The sequence below is a fragment of the Peromyscus californicus genome, unplaced genomic scaffold (assembly GCF_007827085.1).
Source record: "Peromyscus californicus insignis strain IS unplaced genomic scaffold, ASM782708v3 Scaffold_22__1_contigs__length_63687245, whole genome shotgun sequence".
In the NCBI taxonomy this organism is placed as follows: domain Eukaryota; kingdom Metazoa; phylum Chordata; class Mammalia; order Rodentia; family Cricetidae; genus Peromyscus; species Peromyscus californicus.
Window position 1 is genome coordinate 32,464,833 of NW_026294525.1, and position 9,697 is coordinate 32,474,529.

A 9,697-nucleotide genomic window follows, 5' to 3' on the forward strand; every position below is an offset into this window, starting at 1 on the left:
CCTATCAGATGCATGCGAGTGAACAGACAGCGATACTGCAGCAGTGTGAGATCTGGAAATTTGCCTTCAGTTTCTTCCCTTGTGTTTGTTTCATTTTATGAATAAGCTCATGCTGTGGATATCGCTCTGTATAAATAAAATGCTGATTAGCCAGTAGCCAGGCAGGAAGAGAATTCTGGGAACAGGAAGGCTGAGTCAGGAGATGCTGCCAGCCGCTGCCATGAGTACCAACATGTAAGATACTGGTAAACCACGAGCCATGTGACAAGGTATAGATTTATAGAAATGGGTTAAAATATAAGAACTAGATAACAAGAAGCCTGTCTATGGCCATACAGTTTGTAAGCAATATAAGTCTCTGTGTGTTTACTTGGTTGGTTCTGAACAGCTGCGGGACTGGCAGGTGAGAGAGATTTGTCCTGACCATGGGCCAGGCAGGACTGGAGAAAACTTCAGCTACAGGCTCAGATCCTCAACTTTTTTCAACACTGAAGGAAATATTTTACCAACCATACTTGTGATTCTTGTGATTTGTGAAAAAGCAACAATTACAAAGCATTCTTCATGTATCTGCATCATTTCTTCACTGCAGACACATATAAACAAATGGTGATTGAATGACACCATGGCCATGGGGACTCTATTATATCTACACTCTCTAGTGATCTTATACAATCTTAAAACTTTAAATATTAGAGCTGAGAAATGGCTCAGAAGCACTTCCTACTCTTCCAGAGGACCCAAGTTCAGATCTCAGCACCCATAGGAGACCTCACAACTGCCTAAAACTCAAGCTCCATGGGATCTGACATCTTCTTCTGACTTCTGGGGATATCCATATGTACATCACACACACATGCACATACATGCATGTAAATAAAAATAAAGGGACTGGAGAGATGGCTCAGTGGTTAAAAGCACTTGCTGCTCTTACAGAAGGCTGAAGTTTGGTTCCAAGCACCCATGTGGCAGCTTACAACCATATGTATCTCCAATTTCAGGGTCCCCAGTGCTCACTTCTAGACTCCATGGAAACTGCTTACATGTGGTACACATATATGCATACTGGCAAAACATCCATACATATAAAATTAAAAACAGTAAAAATAAATAAATATAAAAAGAAACTTTTATGATGGCCACTGAATCTTTAGTTCTAGCTTCTATCTTTCCTAACAGCATACTTTTTAAATTTCAAATTGAAGCATATTAACTATATGTATATACGGTTTACAGCATATTAATTGACACATATACATAGTATACAACAATCAAATCAAGATTCTAAACACTAAACACTTCCAGCTCTTCACACATTTCATTGTAATGAGAAACTTTTAATCATCTTATTAATTAGAAATATTGAATAATTTTTCAAGCATCTATATGCTCAGGTCCCAAGAGCTTATGCCTAATCTGTGTTTGGGTACCCACTATCCAACCAATCTCTATTCCTTTCCCTTCACCCTTCCCATCTACTACTGGCCACTATTCCATTCCTTACCTTAGGGGATCAAGGTTTTTGTCTTGTTTTTTTTTTTTTTTTTAGTTTCCACTTATAAATAAAGATACATAGTGTTTGTCTTTCTTTGCCTAGCTTATTTTACTTAACATGATTTCCTCTATTCCATTCATGTTGCTTCGAGTGATGACAGTGACAAAATTTCCTTCATTTTTATCACTGAATACTGCATGGAAAATACATACTATGTCTTTTTTCACCCATTCAGCCCCCTGTGAGCACCTCAGATGATTCTGGCCACTGTGACTAGTGCTGCAATAAATCTGAGAGTGCAGACATCTCTTTGACATGTGGATTTTATTCTGTTTTTAAATCTACCTAAATGACCAGAGACGTAGTATGTACTCTTATTCTTCTACTTATTAATATTCAGTTTCCTAAACACTATCTATTGGAGGACTGTCCTTTCTCCAATACATGTTTTTGATGCCTTTATCAAAAATCAATTGATTCTAAGTCTGTGGGTTTATTTCTGGGTCTCTCTTCTGTTCTATTTCTCTATTTGTTGGCTTTTAGTATCATGCTGTGATGTTTGTTATAGCTTTGCAGTATGTTTTAAAATAAACTATTATGCCTCCTGCTTTATTCTTTTCTCATTATTTTAAAATTAAAGATTTTTTTATTTCATTTGAATTTTTACTACTTCTTTTGCTTTTGAGATTAAAAGGTAATTACATCACTTCTCCCTTCCTTTTCCTCCCTTCAAGCCCACCCATACACCCTCCTAGATCTCTTTCAAATCCATCTCCTCTTCCTTCATTAATTGTTGTAACATGCTGGTATGTATGTGTACATACATACATTTTCCTAAATATAGCCTCTTCAGTCTGTAAAATGTTACTTGCATGTATGTTTCAGTGCTGATTGTTTGGAATTGAATGAACAATTGGTGTGCTCTTCCCTGGAGGAAACTATTTCTCCCACTCTCAGAATTCTTTAGCTGCCTGTAGTTCTTTGTATAGAGTTGAAGCCTTGTGGCCTCTCCTCAGTTCTCTTTTGCATGTTGTCTTTGTTCAGCTTGTATTTAGACAGTCATGTTGATGAGACTTTATGGGTATAGCTTCTGACATTACTAGGAGACACAATCTCATTGCAAACTCCCTGATCTTACAATCTTTCTGCTCCCTCTTCCATCGTGTTTCCTGAACCTTAGGTGCAGGAATTGTATTGTAGATGTATCCTTTGGGATTGGGCTCCACAATTCTGCAATTTTGATCGGTTGTGGTTTTCTGTAATGATCTCTATCTGTGGTAAAGAGAAGTTTCCTTGATGAGGGGTGAGAATTATATGTATATATGAAGATCTGGAGCTAGGAACCTCTGATGAGAAAGCGTATATGATGTTTGTCTTTATGGGTCTGGATAATCTCACTCAATATGATCTTTTCTGGTTTCATCTATTCACCAGACTAGACCCTGGAAAAAGAGATGCTAGATCTGGCACAGTGGGTATGTTGAATGTGGTATACGAGAGACTTTCATTTGAATTTTATAACTTTTTCTGCATTCAATCTATAGATTGCTTGGGTATTATTGGGTATATCACTTCCGCCAGTCTATGGACATTGGCTGTCTTCCCATTATGTGCTTGTCCACTAAAATTATTTTCATCACAGCTTTATGATTTTCTTTGTAGAGGTCTTGAACTTACTTGGTTCAATTTAGTCGTAGGTGTATTTTGTAGGTGAGTATTCCTGTCCTGGCAGCCACTTCCAAAATAACCACAAGAGAGTCTTATTAATTATAAATGCTCAGCTGATAGCTCAGGCTTGTTACTAACTAGCTCTTACAACTTAAATTAGCCCATTTCTATTAACCTATGTACTGCCATGTGGCTCATGTCTTACCTGTCCTCCAGCATGTCTTGCTCCCTCTATGTCTCCTGGTGACTCCACTGACTCTTCCCTTCTTCAGGTGAAGCCCTAACTAATTATTTTTTATCAATAAAAGAAATCAGGGGTCAGATATTGGGGTAAGAACCTGAAAGATCACAGAAGCAGGAGAGCAGCCACTAGTGACTTCCTGCCTTTTCCATTCCTTCCTCCAAAATGAGCCGAGATCCTCTCTCAGCTTCGCCTTACTACTTCCTGTCTCCTATCTGTTTACAGTCCTCCAAACCTCTATGGTTAATTTTGGTCAGCTAGTGGGTAGCTCCACCCACTGACTCCAAGCAAGCTTTATTTGTCAGAACACAATCCAAATATCACACAACAGTTCTTAACTGTCATGAATGAAGTTTGTAGCTGTGTTTTTTTTAATTTCTTTTTCAACAAGTATAGCTGGTAAAGAAATGAAATGCTTATTTGTTTTGTATATGAGACAATTTATTGACCCAGCATTCTTTGTTCTAATGCTGCTTGTTGGTAGTTACCAACTAATGGTTCTGTCTAGATTTTTCTATCCCTGAGGTCTCAGCTTGCAGCCCCAATCTAGACCATTTTCTCCAATTTTTGCCCCTGGAAAGCTTGGGGGACAGGGTGGGCAACATTCTTGGAACCTCTACTAAAGCTACTGAGTCTGAGGCCATTTCTCTGACATCCTCCATAGGTCTTGGTCATAGAGCCAACCTTAGCACAATCCAGGAAGTACAGGTGCTGAGCTGTGGGAACAGCTCCTGTGGGGACCCAGTTCTCATCCTAAAGAGCAAGGTCTTTATACTTGACCAGCCTAACTGTGTTCACCCATTCAGGAACTTTCATCTCTCTGGACTTTTTGAGGAAGGTTGCCAGAGCTTGAATGAATGCCTGCTGCTTTATCCCTTGCACAGTAACTGTAGGCATCCTGGGGTCTCTGTGCTACCAGCAAGGAGAAAGGACCAACAATACTTTCTTATGTATGGGCTTATGTTCTAACAGTTTAGTGAATTCATTATCAAATCTAACAGTTGTCCATTGGAGTCTAAGCTTCTCTAAGTATAAATCATTCATTTGTAAACAGGAACAATTTGACTGCCTTCCTTCAGATCTGGGTGGTATTTATTGTTTGTTCATTTGTTTTTATTTTGGACAGGTCCTCACTAAGTAGAGATGGATGACTGTAAACAGACTTGATCTTAAACCTTGGATGGTCTTGCCTCTCGAATCCTGAATTAGAAGCTTGTACCTTACAGTCAACTGATATTTGTTTGTTTGTTTGGTTTATTTATTTATTTATTTATTTATTTATTTATTTATTTATTTATTTATTGCTCTTTCTGAATTACTATGGCTAGGAGTCCAGGATTCTCTTCAATAACTGTGAAAGAAGACATCAGCTCCAAATTTTGAAGAAAATGCTTTCAGGGTTCCTTATTCATTACAATAGTGGTTGTGCTTTGGAATGTGCCTCCTTTATCATGGTGACGTATATTACTTCTGTAGCTACTTTATCGAGAGTTTTCATCATGGAAATGTGTTGGCTTCTATTGAATACCTTCTGCATCTGTTGAGATGATCATAACTTTTGTCCTTCACTCTGTTCATGTAATACGTCACATTTATTGATTTGCATAGTTTGAACCATCCTTGCACCCATAGGATAAATCTCAGTCGATTGTGGTGTATTGCATTTTTGATTTGATACGGGATTGGATTGGATTGTTTCTTATTGAGAAGTTTATTTGTTTGTTTTAATCTATCTTAATAGGGAACATGAGGAAGCAATCTCCCCCACCTCCTCCTTTTATTGTTCTGTCATTACCAGCTTTGATTATTTGGATAATGCGGGCCTCATAGGATAAGTGTGGAAGAAGTCTTTTCTTTAATTTTTTAGTGGTAGTTTGGGAATAGGGGGATTGGTATTCTTTAAAAGTTGGTTAAAATCCAGCAGTGACACCACCTTGCCCTAGATTTTTCTTTTGGGAAGAAACTTAATTCTGATATAACCTATTATTGGCCAGTAAAGGTTTTATATTTTCTTAATAGTTCAAGTTTGATAGGTTATATGTGCTCAGAAATCTATCCATTCATTCCAGGGTTTCCAATTAATTGGAAAATAGTTGCTCCTAATGATCCCAAATGATCCTTAATGTTTCTGTGGGATCCACTGTAATGACTCAGGTTTCACCACTGATATTCTTCGCTTGGGTCTTCTACTTTTCTTGGTCTAGGAAAAAATCTGTTTATTTTCCAAAGGGCAAGTTATTATTTCATTGATCTTTTGTAAATCTTTTAAGTTTTAATTTCACTTATTTCTGCTTTAATATTTATACTTTCTTCTCCCAACTGAAAGTGTGATATGTAGATGATGTTGTATCTCTTTGCATTACACTATTAGGTTATTTGAAATTTGAAATCTTCCTAATTTTAAAGTGTATCTATTATTGCTATAAACTACCTTCAAACACTGATTTGCTATATGCCATAAGTTTTGTATGGTTCAGTTTTTTATTTGTCTCAGGATGCTTTAAATTTTTTTTCTTTTCTTTTTTTTTTCATTGACCCACTTGGCTTTTTAGGTGTGTGTTGTTTAATTTGCATGTAATTGTGCAATTTTGTTTGTAAAATTTTTAAGTTACATTTATTTGTTATTTATTTACTGTGGTTGTGAATGTATGGAGGTCAGAGGTCAACTTATAGTAGTCAGTTCTCCCCTTCCACGGTCTGTGATTTAGGGATTGAGTTCAGGTTTACCTAAGGAACCATCTTGCTGGCCCTAATTCTACAATGTCCGAAGTTCCTTTTCATATTGATCTTGAATGTTTCTCTATTGTCATTTGGAAAGATCTATTATATGATTTCAAATTTTGAGGACTTCTGTTGAGACTTTTGGTGGCCTAACATTTGGTCCATCTTAAAGAATTGCACTGGGGTACGCTCCCCTTTTATGTCTGCTTCAGGATCAATGAAAAGCCCGGAGGAGATCTTTGCAGACAAGAAACTCTGACCAGAAAGAGCTCTGACCCTTACTGCCTAAGGGGAGCTCGATGCTCCACAGAAACTTGTCAACCTTTCCTCACTACAAGCTCATGGCGCCATGCCTCTTTGTGTCTCTTAGAACAGAACACACAGAATTCCTTGCAGATGCTGAGGTGTGCTCCCGTGAAAGGAAGAAAGAGACCACTTGGAGCCACTTCTGATGACAAGGAAGAGGTTGTACTGGTCCAACTGAAGAAACATACTGCAGGGCCGGACACATCAAGCAGGATGTGTGGTTTCTGTGCCTGTGTCTACAAGCCTCATCGTAGAAAACCCCAGAAGGCTGACCTCAAGTCCAGTGTAAGGAATGCAACAGCGCCTGAGTAAGACCTGAGCAAGAATGATGTAGCCATGCATCACAGAAAGGTGTGTGATGGAGGTCATTGCTGGGAAGTGGGGAAGGGTATGGAGCTAAGCTACGCTGCTCCCAGAAGAGTCAGGAGTTCAAAGTCTGTCGCGGCAGGAAGAAGCAAACAGCCTCAGCAGAGTACTGAGGGGAACTGTGAGAAAAATATATGTGCTACGTAAGCATCCCCTGACTCCCCCCACCCCCACCCCATCTCTGGTTCTTTATTAAGGCAATCTAAGCGTGAACAATCTTAACATGAACAGCCATGTGGAGAATGCAAAGTCTGCTGGTGTCTGACAGGTTATTCTTTATGAACCCTAGTTTTGTTTGTTTGTTTGTTTGCCTGTTTTAGTCAGAGATGGCGAGGCCTAGAGAGGGCAAAACTGGGGCTGCCCAGGAAGTGGGTTGTCCCCTGAGAAACTCATTGACGGAGTGGCAAAGAATAATATGAATAAACTCAAGACCGCCGCGGTTGATGGGACCAGGGGATTATAGCTTCTGGTAATGATGTAAGCAGCGTGGATCGGCAACAGAGAGCCATACCTGCAAATGAATCATTATCTGTCTTACATGAAATACCAGAAAAGTTTTATTTTGTCTGAGTCTTTATTCAGACAGATGTTGTGATCCCAGAGGAATCTGAAACCAAGAAAACATTGGAGGCCTGAGACGGAACTCTAGGTATCTAAATTCAACCCCACTTATTCTCCCTAAATTGTAAACACAATTGCAGACTAGTGGCTTCCCCAGGGACAATAACTGTCTTTCTGACCATCAGGAATCTGCCTCTGTTTCAGGCCAAAGGAGATTGCATTTCACAAAGCAGAAGTGCAGAGTGCTGGGATCACTGTGTAATAAGATACTTCACAAACTTGACTTTTAAGATCCGACCTTCTGTGTAATTTTTTTTTCCCTAGAAGTCAGAAAGCTCCAAGTCGCTTTAAAACAATTTGTCCAGTAATCAGGGCAGGTTGTGTGTGCCGAAGTGACATTAAAGTGTGTTCATTTTAGCCTCCCTGTCCTTCACATCTGACCTACTTTAAGCATCATTAAATTATTCATTACACTGTAGGGGAATCACTCAGAGTGGCTAGCACTTTACCAACCAAGGGAAAATTGCTGATTTTCTGGGAAATAGGAATTTTAAGAAAAATCAACTCCAGTAGAAAAGTTGAATGGGACAGTCATCACTGAAGAAACATTTAAGAAAACTACTCAAGTTCCACTCCTAACAATTTTGCCATGCCCAGGTGATTTTACACACAGGTGGCTTCTGTTTGACCTTCAAAGGCCGGATGATTCCTGGGCTGTTGAGATGATTGCTGAACCTAAAAAGAGGGAAATATTTTCCATTCATTTTTTTTCTCACACCTCCAATTCATTTTTGAAAATTTCTTACGCCAAAACAGATACAGCTAGCATAAAAGAAATAAAACATAGATTTCATCAATGAGTTTGGTGATTCCTTAAGCTGTGAAACAGAATTACTATGCCAGATAATCCCAGGCTCTTTGGGCTGTCCTCATAAATTCCGTATTACCATGCTGGAGTATGAATGAAGCAAAGTCAAAAGACCAGAAAATGAATTTGGAACTTCATTTCAAATTACTACTGGATGGGAAGGTAAGGCAAAGGGAAAATGCAGCTGTAAAGGAGTTCTGGCACATTAACAAAACAAGGCACAGATAACCACAGCCATGCCTTAAATACAACGGTGCTCAGTAACATGTTAGCTCCCTCACAGAGTCAACCCAGATGATTAAGCAGTTCATGTACAGTGTGTTATCTGGAGACCTGGCTATTTGGAACAAAACACTGTTCACTGGAGGTCATTTACGGTTTTCACCCTGTGGACAGTTCTGTCTCTGGGCCAGCATGACACAGTGGTCAAGTCAGTGACTGCTCTCTGGTCCTGATGCAACCTGTTTGTAACCATTTTCCGAAAATGTGATTTACATAAGCTCTGATGAAACTGATCAAAATTGCTTCAAATGTGAAACAGGATGATTTTTCAAGTTCATGAGGAAAATTCCCCAAGATCAGAAGTGTCTATAGACTGATCAAGCAGTAGACAGGCAGACTGACAGACATGCTGAACACACACACACACACACACACACACACACACACACACACACACACACACACCAAATCATGTTATAGTTACAATGTGCAAAACAGAGTTTGAAGTCCACTGAGCGGGTGACAAACTGTCATCACATATGATTTTTTGTTGTTGTTTTGAAGTCTCAATGTAGCTCCAGAAGGCCTTGAACTCTCTATGCGTCCAACAATAACACTGAACTCCTGATCTTCCTTCTTCCCGCTCCGAAGCGCTGGGATTACAGGTGTGCTCCCCCCAGGCCAGCCCACACTCTCTCTTAGAGCTCACCCTGTTTAAGGATGGAGTGTGTTTGCTCTTTTCTTAAAGCTGACTGGACTCTGTGGCCTGCTTCTTTTTAACTTCTTACTCTCTGATAAATTGAAATGACAGAGGAGTTGTGAATGTGATGTAATAAATTACCATGTGCTTTTCGCTCTGCTTCCCATAATATTTAACAGATTCCAAAACCAGAGTAAGAACTGAGCTAACTTTGGTCACTAGAATTCTGCTGGAGTGAAATTCTAGGACTAAATTGTAATGCTCCTACTTGAAGCCCAGCTATCATACAGGAAGGAAACTCAGAGAGTATGTGGAGAAGTCCACCGAGAAGGAAACCAAGGTGGCCAGTCAGCAAACCCAGCTAAGCTCCCAGATGACGGCTATCATCAGTAGCTATCCATGTGTATAAGGCGATTTGAGCCATTCCCGACCTCCCAGTACCCCTACCGTTTAATGCCGGAAATCAACATGGGCAGCCAAAGAAATAACAGCCAACTACAGCTTTTTAGAAATTTGTCCTGTGTGCTCAAAACAGATCCACGTTAGCAG

At 39.4% G+C, this 9,697-nt stretch overlaps 1 pseudogene; it reads right to left on the minus strand.

The window, feature by feature from the left end:
• Positions 1–3,888: 3,888 nt before the first annotated feature.
• Positions 3,889–4,301, minus strand: LOC128118748 (40S ribosomal protein S19-like; annotated as a pseudogene).
• Positions 4,302–9,697: the final 5,396 nt, after the last annotated feature.